Below are 20,000 nucleotides of genomic sequence, written 5' to 3' on the forward strand. Positions count from 1 at the left end.
TTGGCAAGGCACAATATGCCTGTGCAACAGGCCTGACCCTAGGCTTCCGGAGTTCTTGGTCACAAAAGGCTCCAGTGATCTAAGCCCGACCAGGGCTGTAGGCCGCATTGGGAGCGCGTTAGGGACGCGTAAAGGGACGCAGGGCGCAGAACTCCGCCCGTTTCACCCCAGCATTTAGGGGAGGACACAGAATCTGGGAAAGCCAGTGGGAAGGATTTTCCAGGAGGAGAGTTCAGTGAGATAATCTGAAACACAATAGTGCTGGTGATCTGGCGGGTGCATTCTGTGAACCACTTTTGTCGGGAGCAGCCTGCCATCATGCCCTGATAAACACAACTCTAGTCCCAAGCCAGTGACCTCAGCAAATGCAAAGACATTCATAGTTATAGTCTCCTGCATCTGATTCTTGCCATCTTCATGTGAAACGTTGGCGTTATCATGTCTGCTGCGCACACTTTGTTCATTTGTGTACAATTTAAGTGTGTGCACCTGATCACTGTCTTGGGCAGAGCTCTGCCTGTGAACGACCCATGTGAAGCATTGGTGGTTCAGTGGTAGAATTCTCGCCTGCCACGCGGGAGGCCCGGGTTCGATTCACGGCCAATGCAAGACTGCTTTCTTTTGACTTTGTTTTCGAAAGGAAATATATGACCTCAGTGGGGAATAAAATGGTAAGCAGTGACCCCGACGTGATTTGAACACGCAACCTTCTGATCTGGAGTCAGACGCGCTACCGTTGCACCACGAGGTCCTTACACTTACAGCTTTCGGAGCCAGATCAACAAATGCTGTGGGCCTTTTGACTTATTTTCCCCTCCTCATATGCCTACAGTTGTATTACAGAGCTTGACCTTTTGTTTTCTATCCTAATTATGAAATTGACTGCAGGTGCCGAGAGAACGCAGAGAATTGAAATATTCAGGGAAAGGGTGTCCAGCAGGAGAGAGCAAAGGTATGTATCTGTTTTCCATTCAAGTGTTTCATGCAGGCAAAATAATACGTCCCTGGGTGGGCTTGAACCACCAACCTTTCGGTTAACAGCCAAACGCGCTAACCGATTGCGCCACAGAGACGAGTGACTACAGCATCTTTCCTTAGACTCAATATATATCTTGATATGTATGTGCCTGCCTGGAGCTTGTCTTATATAAGCCATCATCATGTGAAACTTTGGCATTGTCATGTCTGCTGCGCACACTTTGTTCATATGTGTACAATTTAAGTGTGTGCACCTGATCACTGTCTTGGACAGAGCTATGCCTGTGAACTCCCCATGTGAAGCATTGGTGGTTCAGTGGTAGAATTCTCGCCTGCCACGTGGGAGGCCCGGGTTCGATTCCCGGCCAATGCAAGGCTGCGTTCCTTTGCCTTTGTTTTCGAAAGGAAATATATGAACTCAGTGGGGAATAAAATGGTAAGCAGTGACCCCGACGTGATTTGACCACGCAACCTTCTGATCTGGAGTCAGACGCGCTACCGTTGCGCCACAAGGTCCTTACACTTACAGCCTTCAAGCCAGATCAACAAATGCTGATGGCCTTTTGACTTATTTTCCCCTCCTCATATGCCTACAGTTGTATTACAGGGCTAGGCCTTTTGTTTTCTATCCTAATTATGAAATTGACTGCAGGTGCAGAGAGAACGCAGAGGATTGAAATGTTCAGATAAAGGGTCTTAAGCAGGAGAGAGCAGAGGTACGTATCTGTGTTTCATTAAAGTGTTTCATGCAGGCAAAAAGGATACTTCCCTGGGTGGGCTTGAACCACCAACCTTTCTGTTAACAACCAAACACGCTAACCATTTGCACCACAGAGGTTAATAACTGTAGCACAGTTCCTGAGACTCAATATATATCTTGATAATTGTGTGCCTGCCTGGAGCTTGTGTTATATAATGCGTCTTTATGCCATACAGCATTTCTCATTTGCTTAGTGTCTTGTTATTGTTGGACGTAATGATGAATAGACTACTGTCTAATGGTCTTAGAGCCAGTATTACTACCGGTCCCAGTGTATGAGACACATACATGACTTTTGTGTTGCCTGCTTAGCATAGCTCCCTGCTCCTCTGTAGGTGTGCTACCAGCCAGTAAGGCGTGTGCCTTGCCCATCAGATGTGTTATGTTAGACTTGACTTCTCTGTGAGCAAAGTCTTCCTCCCATAGCAGGTGCTTTCTCTGAACTCTTGACTTGTAAGACTGCTGGGAAAGGCCCTCCCTAGCCCCTCACTCAGACAGATACATTTACCTTCAGAGCTCAGCTTTGGAGAAAGAGATTGGGGAGAGAGCAAATAGGGGAAGGCCCATGGTGCACACTTTATTTTACATAAAAGCTGGGGCTTGTGGGAGGACAGGGACAAGAGGGTTCTCAGGGAAAGATATCCCAGGAGTATTGATGGCTAGGCCCTGAAACACAACAATCCCGGATTGGCAAGGCACAATATGGCTGTGCAACAGGCCTAGGCTTCCGGAGTTCTTGGTCACAAAAGGCTCCAGTGATCTAAGCCCGACCAGGGCTGTGCCCGACCAGGGCTGTAGGCCGCGTTGGGAGCGCGTTAGGGACGCAGGGCGCAGAACTCTGCCCGTTTCACCCCAGCATTTAGGGGAGGACACAGAATCTGGGAAAGCCAGTGGGAAGGATTTTCCAGGAGGAGAGTTCAGTGAGATAATCTGAAACACAATAGTGCTGGTGATCTGGCGGGTGCATTCTGTGAACCACTTTTGTCGGGAGCAGCCTGCCATCATGCCCTGATAAACACAACTCTAGTCCCAAGCCAGTGACCTCAGCAAATGCAAAGACATTCATAGTTATAGTCTCCTGCATCTGATTCTTGCCATCTTCATGTGAAACGTTGGCGTTATCATGTCTGCTGCGCACACTTTGTTCATATGTGTACAATTTAAGTGTGTGCACCTGATCACTGTCTTGGGCAGAGCTCTGCCTGTGAACAACCCATGTGAAGCATTGGTGGTTCAGTGGTAGAATTCTCGCCTGCCACGCGGGAGGCCCGGGTTCGATTCCCGGCCAATGCAAGACTGCTTTCTTTTGACTTTGTTTTCGAAAGGAAATATATGACCTCAGTGGGGAATAAAATGGTAAGCAGTGACCCCGACGTGATTTGAACACGCAACCTTCTGATCTGGAGTCAGACGCGCTACCGTTGCGCCACGAGGTCCTTACATTTACAGCTTTCGGAGCAAGATCAACAAATGCTGTGGGCCTTTTGACTTATTTTCCCCTCCTCATATGCCTACAGTTGTATTACAGAGCTTGACCTTTTGTTTTCTATCCTAATTATGAAATTGACTGCAGGTGCCGAGAGAACGCAGAGAATTGAAATATTCAGGGAAAGGGTGTCCAGCAGGAGAGAGCAAAGGTATGTATCTGTTTTCCATTCAAGTGTTTCATGCAGGCAAAATAATACGCCCCTGGGTGGGCTTGAACCACCAACCTTTCGGTTAACAGCCGAACGCGCTAACCAATTGCGCCACAGAGACGAGTGACTACAGCATCTTTCCTTAGACTCAATATATATCTTGATATGTATGTGCCTGCCTGGAGCTTGTCTTATATAAGCCATCATCATGTGAAACTTTGGCGTTGTCATGTCTGCTGCGCACACTTTGTTCATATGTGTACAATTTAAGTGTGTGCACCTGATCACTGTCTTGGACAGAGCTATGCCTGTGAACTCCCCATGTGAAGCATTGGTGGTTCAGTGGTAGAATTCTCGCCTGCCACGCGGGAGGCCCGGGTTCGATTCCTGGCCAATGCAAGGCTGCGTTCCTTTGACTTTGTTTTCGAAAGGAAATATATGAACTCAGTGGGGAATAAAATGGTAAGCAGTGACCCCGATGTGATTTGACCACGCAACCTTCTGATCTGGAGTCAGACGCGCTACCGTTGCGCCACAAGGTCCTTACACTTACAGCCTTCAAGCCAGATCAACAAATGCTGATGGCCTTTTGACTTATTTTCCCCTCCTCATATGCCTACAGTTGTATTACAGGGCTAGACCTTTTGTTTTCTATCCTAATTATGAAATTGACTGCAGGTGCAGAGAGAACGCAGAGGATTGAAATGTTCAGATAAAGGGTCTTAAGCAGGAGAGAGCAGAGGTACGTATCTGTGTTTTATTAAAGTGTTTCATGCAGGCAAAAAGGATACTTCCCTGGGTGGGCTTGAACCACCAACCTTTCTGTTAACAACCGAACGCGCTAACCATTTGCACCACAGAGGTTAATAACTGTAGCACAGTTCTTGAGACTCAATATATATCTTGATAATTGTGTGCCTGCCTGGAGCTTGTGTTATATAATGCGTCTTTATGCCATACAGCATTTCTCATTTGCTTAGTGTCTTGTTATTGTTGGACGTAATGATGAATAGACTACTGTCTAATGGTCTTAGAGCCAGTATTACTACCGGTCCCAGTGTATGAGACACATACATGACTTTTCTGTTGCCTGCTTAGCATAGCTCCCTGCTCCTCTGTAGGTGTGCTACCAGCCAGTAAGGCGTGTGCCTTGCCCATCAGATGTGTTATCTTAGACTTGACTTCTCTGTGAGCAAAGTCTCCCTCCCATAGCAGGTGCTTTCTCTGAACTCTTGACTTGTAAGACTGCTGGGAAAGGCCCTCCCTAGCCCCTCACTCAGATAGATACATTTACCTTCAGAGCTCAGCTTTGGAGAAAGAGATTGGGGAGAGAGCAAATAGGGGAAGGCCCATGGTGCACACTTTATTTTACATAAAAGCTGGGGCTTGTGGGAGGACAGGGACAAGAGGGTTCTCAGGGAAAGAAATCCCAGGAGTATTGATGGCTAGGCCCTGAAACACAACAATCCCGGATTGGCAAGGCACAATATGCCTGTGCAACAGGCCTGACCCTAGGCTTCCGGAGTTCTTGGTCACAAAAGGCTCCAGTGATCTAAGCCCGACCAGGGCTGTAGGCCGCGTTGGGAGCGCGTTAGGGACGCGTAAAGGGACGCAGGGCGCAGAACTCTGCCCGGTTCACCCCAGCATTTAGGGGAGGACACAGAATCTGGGAAAGCCAGTGGGAAGGATTTTCCAGGAGGAGAGTTCAGTGAGATAATCTGAAACACAATAGTGCTGGTGATCTGGCGGGTGCATTCTGTGAACCACTTTTGTCGGGAGCAGCCTGCCATCATGCCCTGATAAACACAACTCTAGTCCCAAGCCAGTGACCTCAGCAAATGCAAAGACATTCATAGTTATAGTCTCCTGCATCTGATTCTTGCCATCTTCATGTGAAACGTTGGCGTTATCATGTCTGCTGCGCACACTTTGTTCATATGTGTACAATTTAAGTGTGTGCACCTGATCACTGTCTTGGGCAGAGCTCTGCCTGTGAACAACCCATGTGAAGCATTGGTGGTTCAGTGGTAGAATTCTCGCCTGCCACGCGGGAGGCCCGGGTTCGATTCCCGGCCAATGCAAGACTGCTTTCTTTTGACTTTGTTTTCGAAAGGAAATATATGACCTCAGTGGGGAATAAAATGGTAAGCAGTGACCCCGACGTGATTTGAACACGCAACCTTCTGATCTGGAGTCAGACGCGCTACCGTTGCGCCACGAGGTCCTTACACTTACAGCTTTCGGAGCCAGATCAACAAATGCTGTGGGCCTTTTGACTTATTTTCCCCTCCTCATATGCCTACAGTTTTATTACAGAGCTTGACCTTTTGTTTTCTATCCTAATTATGAAATTGACTGCAGGTGCCGAGAGAACGCAGAGAATTGAAATATTCAGGGAAAGGGTGTCCAGCAGGAGAGAGCAAAGGTATGTATCTGTTTTCCATTCAAGTGTTTCATGCAGGCAAAATAATACGTCCCTGGGTGGGCTTGAACCACCAACCTTTCGCTTAACAGCCGAACGCGCTAACCGATTGTGCCACAGAGACGAGTGACTACAGCATCTTTCCTTAGACTCAATATATATCTTGATATGTATGTGCCTGCCTGGAGCTTGTCTTATATAAGCCATCATCATGTGAAACTTTGGCGTTGTCATGTCTGCTGCGCACACTTTGTTCATATGTGTACAATTTAAGTGTGTGCACCTGATCACTGTCTTGGACAGAGCTATGCCTGTGAACTCCCCATGTGAAGCATTGGTGGTTCAGTGGTAGAATTCTCGCCTGCCACGCGGGAGGCCCGGGTTCGATTCCCGGCCAATGCAAGGCTGTGTTCCTTTGACTTTGTTTTCGAAAGGAAATATATGAACTCAGTGGGGAATAAAATGGTAAGCAGTGACCCCGACGTGATTTGACCACGCAACCTTCTGATCTGGAGTCAGACACGCTACCGTTGCGCCACAAGGTCCTTACACTTACAGCCTTCAAGCCAGATCAACAAATGCTGATGGCCTTTTGACTTATTTTCCCCTCCTCATATGCCTACAGTTGTATTACAGGGCTAGGCCTTTTGTTTTCTATCCTAATTATGAAATTGACTGCAGGTGCAGAGAGAACGCAGAGGATTGAAATGTTCAGATAAAGGGTCTTAAGCAGGAGAGAGCAGAGGTACGTATCTGTGTTTCATTAAAGTGTTTCATGCAGGCAAAAAGGATACTTCCCTGGGTGGGCTTGAACCACCAACCTTTCTGTTAACAACTGAACGCGCTAACCATTTGCACCACAGAGGTTAATAACTGTAGCACAGTTCCTGAGACTCAATATATATCTTGATAATTGTGTGCCTGCCTGGAGCTTGTGTTATATAATGCGTCTTTATGCCATACAGCATTTCTCATTTGCTTAGTGTCTTGTTATTGTTGGACGTAATGATGAATAGACTACTGTCTAATGGTCTTAGAGCCAGTATTACTACCGGTCCCTGTGTATGAGACACATACATGACTTTTCTGTTGCCTGCTTAGCATAGCTCCCTGCTCCTCTGTAGGTGTGCTACCAGCCAGTAAGGCGTGTGCCTTGCCCATCAGATGTGTTATGTTAGACTTGACTTCTCTGTGAGCAAAGTCTCCCTCCCATAGCAGGTGCTTTCTCTGAACTCTTGACTTGTAAGACTGCTGGGAAAGGCCCTCCCTAGCCCCTCACTCAGATAGATACATTTACCTTCAGAGCTCAGCTTTGGAGAAAGAGATTGGGGAGAGAGCAAATAGGGGAAGGCCCATGGTGCACACTTTATTTTACATAAAAGCTGGGGCTTGTGGGAGGACAGAGACAAGAGGGTTCTCAGGGAAAGAAATCCCAGGAGTATTGATGGCTAGGCCCTGAAACACAACAATCCCGGATTGGCAAGGCACAATATGCCTGTGCAACAGGCCTGACCCTAGGCTTCCGGAGTTCTTGGTCACAAAAGGCTCCAGTGATCTAAGCCCGACCAGGGCTGTGCCCGACCAGGCCTGTAGGCCGCGTTGGGAGCGCGTTAGGGACGCGTAAAGGGACGCAGGGCGCAGAACTCTGCCCGTTTCACCCCAGCATTTAGGGGAGGACACAGAATCTGGGAAAGCCAGTGGGAAGGATTTTCCAGGAGGAGAGTTCAGTGAGATATCCTGAAACACAATAGTGCTGGTGATCTGGCAGGTGCATTCTGTGAACCACTTTTGTCGGGAGCAGCCTGCCATCATGCCCTGATAAACACAACTCTAGTCCCAAGCCAGTGACCTCAGCAAATGCAAAGACATTCATAGTTATAGTCTCCTGCATCTGATTCTTGCCATCTTCATGTGAAACGTTGGCGTTATCATGTCTGCTGCGCACACTTTGTTCATTTGTGTACAATTTAAGTGTGTGCACCTGATCACTGTCTTGGGCAGAGCTCTGCCTGTGAACGACCCATGTGAAGCATTGGTGGTTCAGTGGTAGAATTCTCGCCTGCCACGCGGGAGGCCCGGGTTCGATTCCCGGCCAATGCAAGACTGCTTTCTTTTGACTTTGTTTTCGAAAGGAAATATATGACCTCAGTGGGGAATAAAATGGTAAGCAGTGACCCCGACGTGATTTGAACACGCAACCTTCTGATCTGGAGTCAGACGCGCTACCGTTGCGCCACGAGGTCCTTACACTTACAGCTTTCGGAGCCAGATCAACAAATGCTGTGGGCCTTTTGACTTATTTTCCCCTCCTCATATGCCTACAGTTGTATTACAGAGCTTGACCTTTTGTTTTCTATCCTAATTATGAAATTGAATGCAGGTGCCGAGAGAACGCAGAGAATTGAAATATTCAGGGAAAGGGTGTCCAGCAGGAGAGAGCAAAGGTATGTATCTGTTTTCCATTCAAGTGTTTCATGCAGGCAAAATAATACGTCCCTGGGTGGGCTTGAACCACCAACCTTTCGCTTAACAGCCGAACCCGCTAACTGATTGCGCCACAGAGACGAGTGACTACAGCATCTTTCCTTAGACTCAATATATATCTTGATATGTATGTGCCTGCCTGGAGCTTGTCTTATATGAGCCATCATCATGTGAAACTTTGGCGTTGTCATGTCTGCTGCGCACGCTTTGTTCATATGTGTACAATTTAAGTGTGTGCACCTGATCACTGTCTTGGACAGAGCTATGCCTGTGAACTCCCCATGTGAAGCATTGGTGGTTCAGTGGTAGAATTCTCGCCTGCCACGCGGGAGGCCCGGGTTCGATTCCCGGCCAATGCAAGGCTGCGTTCCTTTGACTTTGTTTTCTAAAGGAAATATATGAACTCAGTGGGGAATAAAATGGTAAACAGTGACCCCGACGTGATTTGACCACGCAACCTTCTGATCTGGAGTCAGACACGCTACCGTTGCGCCACAAGGTCCTTACACTTACAGCCTTCAAGCCAGATCAACAAATGCTGATGGCCTTTTGACTTATTTTCCCCTCCTCATATGCCTACAGTTGTATTACAGGGCTAGGCCTTTTGTTTTCTATCCTAATTATGAAATTGACTGCAGGTGCAGAGAGAACGCAGAGGATTGAAATGTTCAGATAAAGGGTCTTAAGCAGGAGAGAGCAGAGGTACGTATCTGTGTTTCATTAAAGTGTTTCATGCAGGCAAAAAGGATACTTCCCTGGGTGGGCTTGAACCACCAACCTTTCTGTTAACAACCAAACGCGCTAACCATTTGCACCACAGAGGTTAATAACTGTAGCACAGTTCCTGAGACTCAATATATATCTTGATAATTGTGTGCCTGCCTGGAGCTTGTGTTATATAATGCGTCTTTATGCCATACAGCATTTCTCATTTGCTTAGTGTCTTGTTATTGTTGGACGTAATGATGAATAGACTACTGTCTAATGGTCTTAGAGCCAGTATTACTACCGGTCCCAGTGTATGAGACACATACATGACTTTTCTGTTGCCTGCTTAGCATAGCTCCCTGCTCCTCTGTAGGTGTGCTACCAGCCAGTAAGGCGTGTGCCTTGCCCATCAGATGTGTTATGTTAGACTTGACTTCTCTGTGAGCAAAGTCTCCCTCCCATAGCAGGTGCTTTCTCTGAACTCTTGACTTGTAAGACTGCTGGGAAAGGCCCTCCCTAGCCCCTCACTCAGATAGATACATTTACCTTCAGAGCTCAGCTTTGGAGAAAGAGATTGGGGAGAGAGCAAATAGGGGAAGGCCCATGGTGCACACTTTATTTTACATAAAAGCTGGGGCTTGTGGGAGGACAGGGACAAGAGGGTTCTCAGGGAAAGAAATCCCAGGAGTATTGATGGCTAGGCCCTGAAACACAACAATCCCGGATTGGCAAGGCACAATATGCCTGTGCAACAGGCCTGACCCTAGGCTTCCGGAGTTCTTGGTCACAAAAGGCTCCAGTGATCTAAGCCCGATCAGGGCTGTGCCCGACTAGGGCTGTAGGCCGCGTTGGGAGCGCGTTAGGGACGCAGGGCGCAGAACTCTGCCCGTTTCACCCCAGCATTTAGGGGAGGACACAGAATCTGGGAAAGCCAGTGGGAAGGATTTTCCAGGAGGAGAGTTCAGTGAGATAATCTGAAACACAATAGTGCTGGTGATCTGGCGGGTGCATTCTGTGAACCACTTTTGTCGGGAGCAGCCTGCCATCATGCCCTGATAAACACAACTCTAGTCCCAAGCCAGTGACCTCAGCAAATGCAAAGACATTCATAGTTATAGTCTCCTGCATCTGATTCTTGCCATCTTCATGTGAAACGTTGGCGTTATCATGTCTGCTGCGCACACTTTGTTCATATGTGTACAATTTAAGTGTGTGCACCTGATCACTGTCTTGGGCAGAGCTCTGCCTGTGAACAACCCATGTGAAGCATTGGTGGTTCAGTGGTAGAATTCTCGCCTGCCACGCGGGAGGCCCGGGTTCGATTCCCGGCCAATGCAAGACTGCTTTCTTTTGACTTTGTTTTCGAAAGGAAATATATGACCTCAGTGGGGAATAAAATGGTAAGCAGTGACCCCGACGTGATTTGAACACGCAACCTTCTGATCTGGAGTCAGACGCGCTACCGTTGCGCCACGAGGTCCTTACACTTACAGCTTTCGGAGCCAGATCAACAAATGCTGTGGGCCTTTTGACTTATTTTCCCCTCCTCATATGCCTACAGTTGTATTACAGAGCTTGACCTTTTGTTTTCTATCCTAATTATGAAATTGACTGCAGGTGCCGAGAGAACGCAGAGAATTGAAATATTCAGGGAAAGGGTGTCCAGCAGGAGAGAGCAAAGGTATGTATCTGTTTTCCATTCAAGTGTTTCATGCAGGCAAAATAATACGCCCCTGGGTGGGCTTGAACCACCAACCTTTCGGTTAACAGCCGAACGCGCTAACCGATTGCGCCACAGAGACGAGTGACTACAGCATCTTTCCTTAGACTCAATATATATCTTGATATGTATGTGCCTGCCTGGAGCTTGTCTTATATAAGCCATCATCATGTGAAACTTTGGCGTTGTCATGTCTGCTGCGCACACTTTGTTCATATGTGTACAATTTAAGTGTGTGCACCTGATCACTGTCTTGGACAGAGCTATGCCTGTGAACTCCCCATGTGAAGCATTGGTGGTTCAGTGGTAGAATACTCGCCTGCCACGCGGGAGGCCCGGGTTCGATTCCTGGCCAATGCAAGGCTGCGTTCCTTTGACTTTGTTTTCGAAAGCAAATATATGAACTCAGTGGGGAATAAAATGGTAAGCAGTGACCCCGACGTGATTTGACCACGCAACCTTCTGATCTGGAGTCAGACGCGCTACCGTTGCGCCACAAGGTCCTTACACTTACAGCCTTCAAGCCAGATCAACAAATGCTGATGGCCTTTTGACTTATTTTCCCCTCCTCATATGCCTACAGTTGTATTACAGGGCTAGGCCTTTTGTTTTCTATCCTAATTATGAAATTGACTGCAGGTGCAGAGAGAACGCAGAGGATTGAAATGTTCAGATAAAGGGTCTTAAGCAGGAGAGAGCAGAGGTACGTATCTGTGTTTCATTAAAGTGTTTCATGCAGGCAAAAAGGATACTTCCCTGGGTGGGCTTGAACCACCAACCTTTCTGTTAACAACCGAACGCGCTAACCATTTGCACCACAGAGGTTAATAACTGTAGCACAGTTCCTGAGACTCAATATATATCTTGATAATTGTGTGCCTGCCTGGAGCTTGTGTTATATAATGCGTCTTTATGCCATACAGCATTTCTCATTTGCTTAGTGTCTTGTTATTGTTGGACGTAATGATGAATAGACTACTGTCTAATGGTCTTAGAGCCAGTATTACTACCGGTCCCAGTGTATGAGACACATACATGACTTTTCTGTTGCCTGCTTAGCATAGCTCCCTGCTCCTCTGTAGGTGTGCTACCAGCCAGTAAGGCGTGTGCCTTGCCCATCAGATGTGTTATCTTAGACTTGACTTCTCTGTGAGCAAAGTCTCCCTCCCATAGCAGGTGCTTTCTCTGAACTCTTGACTTGTAAGACTGCTGGGAAAGGCCCTCCCTAGCCCCTCACTCAGATAGATACATTTACCTTCAGAGCTCAGCTTTGGAGAAAGAGATTGGGGAGAGAGCAAATAGGGGAAGGCCCATGGTGCACACTTTATTTTACATAAAAGCTGGGGCTTGTGGGAGGACAGGGACAAGAGGGTTCTCAGGGAAAGAAATCCCAGGAGTATTGATGGCTAGGCCCTGAAACACAACAATCCCGGATTGGCAAGGCACAATATGGCTGTGCAACAGGCCTAGGCTTCCGGAGTTCTTGGTCACAAAAGGCTCCAGTGATCTAAGCCCGACCAGGGCTGTGCCCGACCAGGGCTGTAGGCCGCGTTGGGAGCGCGTTAGGGACGCAGGGCGCAGAACTCTGCCCGTTTCACCCCAGCATTTAGGGGAGGACACAGAATCTGGGAAAGCCAGTGGGAAGGATTTTCCAGGAGGAGAGTTCAGTGAGATAATCTGAAACACAATAGTGCTGGTGATCTGGCGGGTGCATTCTGTGAACCACTTTTGTCGGGAGCAGCCTGCCATCATGCCCTGATAAACACAACTCTAGTCCCAAGCCAGTGACCTCAGCAAATGCAAAGACATTCATAGTTATAGTCTCCTGCATCTGATTCTTGCCATCTTCATGTGAAACGTTGGCGTTATCATGTCTGCTGCGCACACTTTGTTCATATGTGTACAATTTAAGTGTGTGCACCTGATCACTGTCTTAGGCAGAGCTCTGCCTGTGAACAACCCATGTGAAGCATTGGTGGTTCAGTGGTAGAATTCTCGCCTGCCACGCGGGAGGCCCGGGTTCGATTCCCGGCCAATGCAAGACTGCTTTCTTTTGACTTTGTTTTCGAAAGGAAATATATGACCTCAGTGGGGAATAAAATGGTAAGCAGTGACCCCGACGTGATTTGAACACGCAACCTTCTGATCTGGAGTCAGACGCGCTACCGTTGCGCCACGAGGTCCTTACACTTACAGCTTTCGGAGCCAGATCAACAAATGCTGTGGGCCTTTTGACTTATTTTCCCCTCCTCATATGCCTACAGTTGTATTACAGAGCTTGACCTTTTGTTTTCTATCCTAATTATGAAATTGACTGCAGGTGCCGAGAGAACGCAGAGAATTGAAATATTCAGGGAAAGGGTGTCCAGCAGGAGAGAGCAAAGGTATGTATCTGTTTTCCATTAAAGTGTTTCATGCAGGCACAATAATACGTCCCTGGGTGGGCTTGAACCACCAACCTTTCGCTTAACAGCTGAACGCGCTAACCGATTGCGCCACAGAGACGAGTGACTACAGTATCTTTCCTTAGACTCAATATATATCTTGATATGTATGTGCCTGCCTGGAGCTTGTCTTATATAAGCCATCATCATGTGAAACTTTGGCGTTGTCATGTCTGCTGCGCACACTTTGTTCATATGTGTACAATTTAAGTGTGTGCACCTGATCACTGTCTTGGACAGAGCTATGCCTGTGAACTCTCCATGTGAAGCATTGGTGGTTCATTGGTAGAATTCTCGCCTGCCACGCGGGAGGCCCGGGTTCGATTCCTGGCCAATGCAAGGCTGCGTTCCTTTGACTTTGTTTTCGAAAGGAAATATATGAATTCAGTGGGGAATAAAATGGTAAGCAGTGACCCTGACGTGATTTGACCACGCAACCTTCTGATCTGGAGTCAGACGCGCTACCGTTGCGCCACAAGGTCCTTACACTTACAGCCTTCAAGCCAGATCAACAAATGCTGATGGCCTTTTGACTTATTTTCCCCTCCTCATATGCCTACAGTTGTATTACAGGGCTAGGCCTTTTGTTTTCTATCCTAATTATGAAATTGACTGCAGGTGCAGAGAGAACGCAGAGGATTGAAATGTTCAGATAAAGGGTCTTAAGCAGGAGAGAGCAGAGGTACGTATCTGTGTTTCATTAAAGTGTTTCATACAGGCAAAAAGGATACTTCCCTGGGTGGGCTTGAACCACCAACCTTTCTGTTAACAACCGAACGCGCTAACCATTTGCACCACAGAGGTTAATAACTGTAGCACAGTTCCTGAGACTCAATATATATCTTGATAATTGTGTGCCTGCCTGGAGCTTGTGTTATATAATGCGTCTTTATGCCATACAGCATTTCTCATTTGCTTAGTGTCTTGTTATTGTTGGACGTAATGATGAATAGACTACTGTCTAATGGTCTTAGAGCCAGTATTACTACCGGTCCCAGTGTATGAGACACATACATGACTTTTCTGTTGCCTGCTTAGCATAGCTCCCTGCTCCTCTGTAGGTGTGCTACCAGCCAGTAAGGCGTGTGCCTTGCCCATCAGATGTGTTATGTTAGACTTGACTTCTCTGTGAGCAAAGTCTCCCTCCCATAGCAGGTGCTTTCTCTGAACTCTTGACTTGTAAGACTGCTGGGAAAGGCCCTCCCTAGCCCCTCACTCAGATAGATACATTTACCTTCAGAGCTCAGCTTTGGAGAAAGAGATTGGGGAGAGAGCAAATAGGGGAAGGCCCATGGTGCACACTTTATTTTACATAAAAGCTGGGGCTTGTGGGAGGACAGGGACAAGAGGGTTCTCAGGGAAAGAAATCCCAGGAGTATTGATGGCTAGGCCCTGAAACACAACAATCCCGGATTGGCTAGGCACAATATGCCTGTGCAACAGGCCTGACCCTAGGCTTCCGGAGTTCTTGGTCACAAAAGGCTCCAGTGATCTAAGCCCGACCAGGGCTGTGCCCGACTAGGGCTGTAGGCCGCGTTGGGAGCGCGTTAGGGACGCAGGGCGCAGAACTCTGCCCGTTTCACCCCAGCATTTAGGGGAGGACACAGAATCTGGGAAAGCCAGTGGGAAGGATTTTCCAGGAGGAGAGTTCAGTGAGATAATCTGAAACACAATAGTGCTGGTGATCTGGCGGGTGCATTCTGTGAACCACTTTTGTCGGGAGCAGCCTGCCATCATGCCCTGATAAACACAACTCTAGTCCCAAGCCAGTGACCTCAGCAAATGCAAAGACATTCATAGTTATAGTCTCCTGCATCTGATTCTTGCCATCTTCATGTGAAACGTTGGCGTTATCATGTCTGCTGCGCACACTTTGTTCATATGTGTACAATTTAAGTGTGTGCACCTGATCACTGTCTTGGGCAGAGCTCTGCCTGTGAACAACCCATGTGAAGCATTGGTGGTTCAGTGGTAGAATTCTCGCCTGCCACGCGGGAGGCCCGGGTTCGATTCCCGGCCAATGCAAGACTGCTTTCTTTTGACTTTGTTTTCGAAAGGAAATATATGACCTCAGTGGGGAATAAAATGGTAAGCAGTGACCCCGACGTGATTTGAACACGCAACCTTCTGATCTGGAGTCAGACGCGCTACCGTTGCGCCACAAGGTCCTTACACTTACAGCCTTCAAGCCAGATCAACAAATGCTGATGGCCTTTTGACTTATTTTCCCCTCCTCATATGCCTACAGTTGTATTACAGAGCTTGACCTTTTGTTTTCTATCCTAATTATGAAATTGACTGCAGGTGCCGAGAGAACGCAGAGAATTGAAATATTCAGGGAAAGGGTGTCCAGCAGGAGAGAGCAAAGGTATGTATCTGTTTTCCATTCAAGTGTTTCATGCAGGCAAAATAATACGCCCCTGGGTGGGCTTGAACCACCAACCTTTCGGTTAACAGCCGAACGCGCTAACCGATTGCGCCACAGAGACGAGTGACTACAGCATCTTTCCTTAGACTCAATATATATCTTGATATGTATGTGCCTGCCTGGAGCTTGACTTATATAAGCCATCATCATGTGAACTTTGGCGTTGTCATGTCTGCTGCGCACACTTTGTTCATATGTGTACAATTTAAGTGTGTGCACCTGATCACTGTCTTGGACAGAGCTATGCCTGTGAACTCCCCATGTGAAGCATTGGTGGTTCAGTGGTAGAATACTCGCCTGCCACGCGGGAGGCCCGGGTTCGATTCCTGGCCAATGCAAGGCTGCGTTCCTTTGACTTTGTTTTCGAAAGCAAATATATGAACTCAGTGGGGAATAAAATGGTAAGCAGTGACCCCGACGTGATTTGACCACGCAACCTTCTGATCTGGAGTCAGACGCGCTACCGTTGCGCCACAAGGTCCTTACACTTACAGCCTTCAAGCCAGATCAACAAATGCTGATGGCCTTTTGACTTATTTTCCCCTCCTCATATGCCTACAGTTGTATTACAGGGCTAGGCCTTTTGTTTTCTATCCTAATTATGAAATTGACTGCAGGTGCAGAGAGAACGCAGAGGATTGAAATGTTCAGATAAAGGGTCTTAAGCAGGAGAGAGCAGAGGTACGTATCTGTGTTTCATTAAAGTGTTTCATGCAGGCAAAAAGGATACTTCCCTGGGTGGGCTTGAACCACCAACCTTTCTGTTAACAACCGAACGCGCTAACCATTTGCACCACAGAGGTTAATAACTGTAGCACAGTTCCTGAGACTCAATATATATCTTGATAATTGTGTGCCTGCCTGGAGCTTGTGTTATATAATGCGTCTTTATGCCATACAGCATTTCTCATTTGCTTAGTGTCTTGTTATTGTTGGACGTAATGATGAATAGACTACTGTCTAATGGTCTTAGAGCCAGTATTACTACCGGTCCCAGTGTATGAGACACATACATGACTTTTCTGTTGCCTGCTTAGCATAGCTCCCTGCTCCTCTGTAGGTGTGCTACCAGCCAGTAAGGCGTGTGCCTTGCCCATCAGATGTGTTATCTTAGACTTGACTTCTCTGTGAGCAAAGTCTCCCTCCCATAGCAGGTGCTTTCTCTGAACTCTTGACTTGTAAGACTGCTGGGAAAGGCCCTCCCTAGCCCCTCACTCAGATAGATACATTTACCTTCAGAGCTCAGCTTTGGAGAAAGAGATTGGGGAGAGAGCAAATAGGGGAAGGCCCATGGTGCACACTTTATTTTACATAAAAGCTGGGGCTTGTGGGAGGACAGGGACAAGAGGGTTCTCAGGGAAAGAAATCCCAGGAGTATTGATGGCTAGGCCCTGAAACACAACAATCCCGGATTGGCAAGGCACAATATGCCTGTGCAACAGGCCTGACCCTAGGCTTCCGGAGTTCTTGGTCACAAAAGGCTCCAGTGATCTAAGCCCGACCAGGGCTGTAGGCCGCATTGGGAGCGCGTTAGGGACGCGTAAAGGGACGCAGGGCGCAGAACTCCGCCCGTTTCACCCCAGCATTTAGGGGAGGACACAGAATCTGGGAAAGCCAGTGGGAAGGATTTTCCAGGAGGAGAGTTCAGTGAGATAATCTGAAACACAATAGTGCTGGTGATCTGGCGGGTGCATTCTGTGAACCACTTTTGTCGGGAGCAGCCTGCCATCATGCCCTGATAAACACAACTCTAGTCCCAAGCCAGTGACCTCAGCAAATGCAAAGACATTCATAGTTATAGTCTCCTGCATCTGATTCTTGCCATCTTCATGTGAAACGTTGGCGTTATCATGTCTGCTGCGCACACTTTGTTCATTTGTGTACAATTTAAGTGTGTGCACCTGATCACTGTCTTGGGCAGAGCTCTGCCTGTGAACGACCCATGTGAAGCATTGGTGGTTCAGTGGAAGAATTCTCGCCTGCCACGCGGGAGGCCCGGGTTCGATTCCCGGCCAATGCAAGACTGCTTTCTTTTGACTTTGTTTTCGAAAGGAAATATATGACCTCAGTGGGGAATAAAATGGTAAGCAGTGACCCCGACGTGATTTGAACACGCAACCTTCTGATCTGGAGTCAGACGCGCTACCGTTGCGCCACGAGGTCCTTACACTTACAGCTTTCGGAGCCAGATCAACAAATGCTGTGGGCCTTTTGACTTATTTTCCCCTCCTCATATGCCTACAGTTGTATTACAGAGCTTGACCTTTTGTTTTCTATCCTAATTATGAAATTGACTGCAGGTGCCGAGAGAACGCAGAGAATTGAAATATTCAGGGAAAGGGTGTCCAGCAGGAGAGAGCAAAGGTATGTATCTGTTTTCCATTCAAGTGTTTCATGCAGGCAAAATAATACGTCCCTGGGTGGGCTTGAACCACCAACCTTTCGGTTAACAGCTGAACGCGCTAACCGATTGCGCCACAGAGACGAGTGACTACAGCATCTTTCCTTAGACTCAATATATATCTTGATATGTATGTGCCTGCCTGGAGCTTGTCTTATATAAGCCATCATCATGTGAAACTTTGGCGTTGTCATGTCTGCTGCGCACACTTTGTTCATATGTGTACAATTTATGTGTGTGCACCTGATCACTGTCTTGGACAGAGCTATGCCTGTGAACTCCACATGTGAAGCATTGGTGGTTCAGTGGTAGAATTCTCGCCTGCCATGTGGGAGGCCCGGGTTCGATTCCCGGCCAATGCAAGGCTGTGTTCCTTTGACTTTGTTTTCGAAAGGAAATATATGAACTCAGTGGGGAATAAAATGGTAAGCAGTGACCCCGACGTGATTTGACCACGCAACCTTCTGATCTGGAGTCAGACGCGCTACCGTTGCGCCACAAGGTCCTTACACTTACAGCCTTCAAGCCAGATCAACAAATGCTGATGGCCTTTTGACTTATTTTCCCCTCCTCATATGCCTACAGTTGTATTACAGGGCTAGGCCTTTTGTTTTCTATCCTAATTATGAAATTGACTGCAGGTGCAGAGAGAACGCAGAGGATTGAAATGTTCAGATAAAGGGTCTTAAGCAGGAGAGAGCAGAGGTACGTATCTGTGTTTCATTAAAGTGTTTCATGCAGGCAAAAAGGATACTTCCCTGGGTGGGCTTGAACCACCAACCTTTCTGTTAACAACCGAACACGCTAACCATTTGCACCACAGAGGTTAATAACTGTAGCACAGTTCCTGAGACTCAATATATATCTTGATAATTGTGTGCCTGCCTGGAGCTTGTGTTATATAATGCGTCTTTATGCCATACAGCATTTCTCATTTGCTTAGTGTCTTGTTATTGTTGGACGTAATGATGAATAGACTACTGTCTAATGGTCTTAGAGCCAGTATTACTACCGGTCCCAGTGTATGAGACACATACATGACTTTTCTGTTGCCTGCTTAGCATAGCTCCCTGCTCCTCTGTAGGTGTGCTACCAGCCAGTAAGGCGTGTGCCTTGCCCATCAGATGTGTTATGTTAGACTTGACTTCTCTGTGAGCAAAGTCTTCCTCACATAGCAGGTGCTTTCTCTGAACTCTTGACTTGTAAGACTGCTGGGAAAGGCCCTCCCTAGCCCCTCACTCAGATAGATACATTTACCTTCAGAGCTCAGCTTTGGAGAAAGAGATTGGGGAGAGAGCAAATAGGGGAAGGCCCATGGTGCACACTTTATTTTACATAAAAGCTGGGGCTTGTGGGAGGACAGGGACAAGAGGGTTCTCAGGGAAAGAAATCCCAGGAGTATTGATGGCTAGGCCCTGAAACACAACAATCCCGGATTGGCAAGGCACAATATGGCTGTGCAACAGGCCTAGGCTTCCGGAGTTCTTGGTCACAAAAGGCTCCAGTGATCTAAGCCCGACCAGGGCTGTGCCCGACCAGGGCTGTAGGCCGCGTTGGGAGCGCGTTAGGGACGCAGGGCGCAGAACTCTGCCCGTTTCACCCCAGCATTTAGGGGAGGACACAGAATCTGGGAAAGCCAGTGGGAAGGATTTTCCAGGAGGAGAGTTCAGTGAGATAATCTGAAACACAATAGTGCTGGTGATCTGGCGGGTGCATTCTGTGAACCACTTTTGTCGGGAGCAGCCTGCCATCATGCCCTGATAAACACAACTCTAGTCCCAAGCCAGTGACCTCAGCAAATGCAAAGACATTCATAGTTATAGTCTCCTGCATCTGATTCTTGCCATCTTCATGTGAAACGTTGGCGTTATCATGTCTGCTGCGCACACTTTGTTCATATGTGTACAATTTAAGTGTGTGCACCTGATCACTGTCTTAGGCAGAGCTCTGCCTGTGAACAACCCACGTGAAGCATTGGTGGTTCAGTGGTAGAATTCTCGCCTGCCACGCGGGAGGCC

General features: G+C 47.6%; 34 non-coding genes across 34 annotated transcripts in view; 14 read left to right on the forward strand and 20 right to left on the reverse strand.

Moving 5' to 3' along the window:
- Positions 1-679: 679 nt before the first annotated feature.
- Positions 680-751, reverse strand: TRNAW-CCA (transfer RNA tryptophan (anticodon CCA)). The gene has a single exon. It is a non-coding gene; the product is annotated as a tRNA-Trp (tRNA).
- A 248-nt stretch (positions 752-999) lies between these two features.
- TRNAN-GUU (transfer RNA asparagine (anticodon GUU)) lies at positions 1,000-1,073 on the reverse strand. Its single transcript has one exon. It is a non-coding gene; the product is annotated as a tRNA-Asn (tRNA).
- Positions 1,074-1,280: 207 nt separating this feature from the next.
- TRNAG-GCC (transfer RNA glycine (anticodon GCC)) lies at positions 1,281-1,351 on the forward strand. The gene has a single exon. It is a non-coding gene; the product is annotated as a tRNA-Gly (tRNA).
- A 71-nt stretch (positions 1,352-1,422) lies between these two features.
- Positions 1,423-1,494, reverse strand: TRNAW-CCA (transfer RNA tryptophan (anticodon CCA)). Its single transcript has one exon. It is a non-coding gene; the product is annotated as a tRNA-Trp (tRNA).
- Positions 1,495-2,960: 1,466 nt separating this feature from the next.
- On the forward strand, positions 2,961-3,031 carry TRNAG-GCC (transfer RNA glycine (anticodon GCC)). Its single transcript has one exon. It is a non-coding gene; the product is annotated as a tRNA-Gly (tRNA).
- A 71-nt stretch (positions 3,032-3,102) lies between these two features.
- TRNAW-CCA (transfer RNA tryptophan (anticodon CCA)) lies at positions 3,103-3,174 on the reverse strand. The gene has a single exon. It is a non-coding gene; the product is annotated as a tRNA-Trp (tRNA).
- A 248-nt stretch (positions 3,175-3,422) lies between these two features.
- On the reverse strand, positions 3,423-3,496 carry TRNAN-GUU (transfer RNA asparagine (anticodon GUU)). Its single transcript has one exon. It is a non-coding gene; the product is annotated as a tRNA-Asn (tRNA).
- Positions 3,497-5,385: 1,889 nt separating this feature from the next.
- Positions 5,386-5,456, forward strand: TRNAG-GCC (transfer RNA glycine (anticodon GCC)). The gene has a single exon. It is a non-coding gene; the product is annotated as a tRNA-Gly (tRNA).
- Positions 5,457-5,527: 71 nt separating this feature from the next.
- On the reverse strand, positions 5,528-5,599 carry TRNAW-CCA (transfer RNA tryptophan (anticodon CCA)). Its single transcript has one exon. It is a non-coding gene; the product is annotated as a tRNA-Trp (tRNA).
- Positions 5,600-5,847: 248 nt separating this feature from the next.
- On the reverse strand, positions 5,848-5,921 carry TRNAN-GUU (transfer RNA asparagine (anticodon GUU)). Its single transcript has one exon. It is a non-coding gene; the product is annotated as a tRNA-Asn (tRNA).
- Positions 5,922-6,128: 207 nt separating this feature from the next.
- TRNAG-GCC (transfer RNA glycine (anticodon GCC)) lies at positions 6,129-6,199 on the forward strand. The gene has a single exon. It is a non-coding gene; the product is annotated as a tRNA-Gly (tRNA).
- Positions 6,200-7,826: 1,627 nt separating this feature from the next.
- TRNAG-GCC (transfer RNA glycine (anticodon GCC)) lies at positions 7,827-7,897 on the forward strand. The gene has a single exon. It is a non-coding gene; the product is annotated as a tRNA-Gly (tRNA).
- Positions 7,898-7,968: 71 nt separating this feature from the next.
- TRNAW-CCA (transfer RNA tryptophan (anticodon CCA)) lies at positions 7,969-8,040 on the reverse strand. Its single transcript has one exon. It is a non-coding gene; the product is annotated as a tRNA-Trp (tRNA).
- A 529-nt stretch (positions 8,041-8,569) lies between these two features.
- TRNAG-GCC (transfer RNA glycine (anticodon GCC)) lies at positions 8,570-8,640 on the forward strand. The gene has a single exon. It is a non-coding gene; the product is annotated as a tRNA-Gly (tRNA).
- A 1,615-nt stretch (positions 8,641-10,255) lies between these two features.
- TRNAG-GCC (transfer RNA glycine (anticodon GCC)) lies at positions 10,256-10,326 on the forward strand. The gene has a single exon. It is a non-coding gene; the product is annotated as a tRNA-Gly (tRNA).
- A 71-nt stretch (positions 10,327-10,397) lies between these two features.
- TRNAW-CCA (transfer RNA tryptophan (anticodon CCA)) lies at positions 10,398-10,469 on the reverse strand. Its single transcript has one exon. It is a non-coding gene; the product is annotated as a tRNA-Trp (tRNA).
- A 248-nt stretch (positions 10,470-10,717) lies between these two features.
- TRNAN-GUU (transfer RNA asparagine (anticodon GUU)) lies at positions 10,718-10,791 on the reverse strand. Its single transcript has one exon. It is a non-coding gene; the product is annotated as a tRNA-Asn (tRNA).
- A 207-nt stretch (positions 10,792-10,998) lies between these two features.
- Positions 10,999-11,069, forward strand: TRNAG-GCC (transfer RNA glycine (anticodon GCC)). The gene has a single exon. It is a non-coding gene; the product is annotated as a tRNA-Gly (tRNA).
- Positions 11,070-11,140: 71 nt separating this feature from the next.
- On the reverse strand, positions 11,141-11,212 carry TRNAW-CCA (transfer RNA tryptophan (anticodon CCA)). The gene has a single exon. It is a non-coding gene; the product is annotated as a tRNA-Trp (tRNA).
- A 1,466-nt stretch (positions 11,213-12,678) lies between these two features.
- Positions 12,679-12,749, forward strand: TRNAG-GCC (transfer RNA glycine (anticodon GCC)). Its single transcript has one exon. It is a non-coding gene; the product is annotated as a tRNA-Gly (tRNA).
- A 71-nt stretch (positions 12,750-12,820) lies between these two features.
- On the reverse strand, positions 12,821-12,892 carry TRNAW-CCA (transfer RNA tryptophan (anticodon CCA)). Its single transcript has one exon. It is a non-coding gene; the product is annotated as a tRNA-Trp (tRNA).
- Positions 12,893-13,140: 248 nt separating this feature from the next.
- Positions 13,141-13,214, reverse strand: TRNAN-GUU (transfer RNA asparagine (anticodon GUU)). Its single transcript has one exon. It is a non-coding gene; the product is annotated as a tRNA-Asn (tRNA).
- Positions 13,215-13,563: 349 nt separating this feature from the next.
- Positions 13,564-13,635, reverse strand: TRNAW-CCA (transfer RNA tryptophan (anticodon CCA)). Its single transcript has one exon. It is a non-coding gene; the product is annotated as a tRNA-Trp (tRNA).
- Positions 13,636-15,107: 1,472 nt separating this feature from the next.
- On the forward strand, positions 15,108-15,178 carry TRNAG-GCC (transfer RNA glycine (anticodon GCC)). Its single transcript has one exon. It is a non-coding gene; the product is annotated as a tRNA-Gly (tRNA).
- Positions 15,179-15,249: 71 nt separating this feature from the next.
- TRNAW-CCA (transfer RNA tryptophan (anticodon CCA)) lies at positions 15,250-15,321 on the reverse strand. The gene has a single exon. It is a non-coding gene; the product is annotated as a tRNA-Trp (tRNA).
- A 247-nt stretch (positions 15,322-15,568) lies between these two features.
- TRNAN-GUU (transfer RNA asparagine (anticodon GUU)) lies at positions 15,569-15,642 on the reverse strand. Its single transcript has one exon. It is a non-coding gene; the product is annotated as a tRNA-Asn (tRNA).
- A 206-nt stretch (positions 15,643-15,848) lies between these two features.
- Positions 15,849-15,919, forward strand: TRNAG-GCC (transfer RNA glycine (anticodon GCC)). Its single transcript has one exon. It is a non-coding gene; the product is annotated as a tRNA-Gly (tRNA).
- A 71-nt stretch (positions 15,920-15,990) lies between these two features.
- TRNAW-CCA (transfer RNA tryptophan (anticodon CCA)) lies at positions 15,991-16,062 on the reverse strand. The gene has a single exon. It is a non-coding gene; the product is annotated as a tRNA-Trp (tRNA).
- Positions 16,063-17,530: 1,468 nt separating this feature from the next.
- Positions 17,531-17,601, forward strand: TRNAG-GCC (transfer RNA glycine (anticodon GCC)). Its single transcript has one exon. It is a non-coding gene; the product is annotated as a tRNA-Gly (tRNA).
- Positions 17,602-17,672: 71 nt separating this feature from the next.
- On the reverse strand, positions 17,673-17,744 carry TRNAW-CCA (transfer RNA tryptophan (anticodon CCA)). The gene has a single exon. It is a non-coding gene; the product is annotated as a tRNA-Trp (tRNA).
- Positions 17,745-17,992: 248 nt separating this feature from the next.
- Positions 17,993-18,066, reverse strand: TRNAN-GUU (transfer RNA asparagine (anticodon GUU)). The gene has a single exon. It is a non-coding gene; the product is annotated as a tRNA-Asn (tRNA).
- Positions 18,067-18,273: 207 nt separating this feature from the next.
- TRNAG-GCC (transfer RNA glycine (anticodon GCC)) lies at positions 18,274-18,344 on the forward strand. Its single transcript has one exon. It is a non-coding gene; the product is annotated as a tRNA-Gly (tRNA).
- Positions 18,345-18,415: 71 nt separating this feature from the next.
- On the reverse strand, positions 18,416-18,487 carry TRNAW-CCA (transfer RNA tryptophan (anticodon CCA)). Its single transcript has one exon. It is a non-coding gene; the product is annotated as a tRNA-Trp (tRNA).
- Positions 18,488-19,953: 1,466 nt separating this feature from the next.
- TRNAG-GCC (transfer RNA glycine (anticodon GCC)) overlaps positions 19,954-20,000 on the forward strand; it is a 71-nt gene continuing 24 nt past the window's right edge. The window contains exon 1 of the tRNA in view: positions 19,954-20,000. This exon is cut by the window's right edge and continues 24 nt beyond it. This is a non-coding gene — a tRNA (tRNA-Gly).

The sequence above is a fragment of the Lissotriton helveticus genome, chromosome 1_2 (assembly GCF_964261635.1).
Source record: "Lissotriton helveticus chromosome 1_2, aLisHel1.1, whole genome shotgun sequence".
NCBI lineage: Eukaryota > Metazoa > Chordata > Amphibia > Caudata > Salamandridae > Lissotriton > Lissotriton helveticus.